Here is a 1131-nt window from a genome sequence, read left to right on the forward strand (position 1 = left end):
GAAACTAGCTCTATCCTTAGTTTCAGTGGTCAGAGTACTCTCTGCAGGCAAGCTCTCCTCTTGCAGGGAAGGTGCCCAGATATCTGGAACCATAGATGCGATCATCAGCAACAGAATACAAGAGATGGAAGAGAGCTAGCTACACATGGGCAGCACACAGCATGCAATCCCACAAACCTCCCTTATTTTTGTTGTATTCATACATGTGCAGGCATATGGAGAGAGTGTGCATGTGTTGGACCAAATCAGCAACTGGGGGCAGACATGCAAGAGATGTTAGTGGCAGTGGACTAGGATTAAAAAGTCAACTCCTTGCTGTGCTAAAACAAGTATCAGTATTTATTACTGAAGCTAAGACTGTGACAGGAAGAAAATTAGCTTTGCTGCTACCATTCTTAATTCTCATCTGGGAGCCCTGTAACAAAAGACAGATTAAGAAAGGAGAGCTTATACCCTGGCAATGAGCAAAGAGACACTTTGTTGGTGTTGGTGTTCTTGTATCAGTCAGGGACAGAGCAGATGGCAGTCCTTTATTCATCCTAGTTTGGTGCCTGGCTTGGTGGCCAAAGCTGTCTTATGCCTGAGTCTCATAAAACAAAACAAAACAAAACAAAACAAAACAAAACAAAACAAAACAAAATAAAACAAAATAAAACAAAACAAATTAAAACCAGGTAAGGAAGCATGTGAGGAGGAAGACAGAGGCCTGAGGACTGCCATGCCACCCACAGACTTGCCCTCCACTCCATAACACAGGCAGGCCATAGACACCTGTTTGCCAACTTGCCAGGCTACAGAAATGGAAGATGTCACCCAGATGCCTGCCAGATGCATGGCTAGCCTGCAGCAGGAGCCACTATAATATGGAAGTATGGAGAGGTCAAATGGAAAAGAAAGAGAAGTGAAGCAACTTGGGCACTATGAAGAAAGATGGAACTGGAGACTGAAGTGTGGAGAGGAGTAGCCTGCTGTGAGTGGCCAGCCCTGCCACTTAGAGCCATGGTGAAGTCTCAGTCCAAGCCTCTACTGAAAGTCTTATCTAAGTTCATGGCTACGCAGTACCGGGGGTCAGTGTCCATGGCTCATGTGTGTGTGTGTGTGTGTGTGTGTGTGTGTGTGTGTGTGTGTGTG

The 1131-nt window shown here is 45.6% G+C and overlaps 1 non-coding gene across 1 annotated transcript; it reads left to right on the forward strand.

Annotated features, from left to right (window-relative positions):
- The first annotated feature begins 450 nt into the window (after positions 1-450).
- Positions 451-593, forward strand: LOC115030734. Its single transcript, XR_003836330.1, has one exon. It is a non-coding gene; the product is annotated as a small nucleolar RNA SNORA48 (small nucleolar RNA).
- Positions 594-1131: the final 538 nt, after the last annotated feature.

The sequence above is a fragment of the Mus caroli genome, chromosome 3, assembly GCF_900094665.2.
Source record: "Mus caroli chromosome 3, CAROLI_EIJ_v1.1, whole genome shotgun sequence".
NCBI lineage: Eukaryota > Metazoa > Chordata > Mammalia > Rodentia > Muridae > Mus > Mus caroli.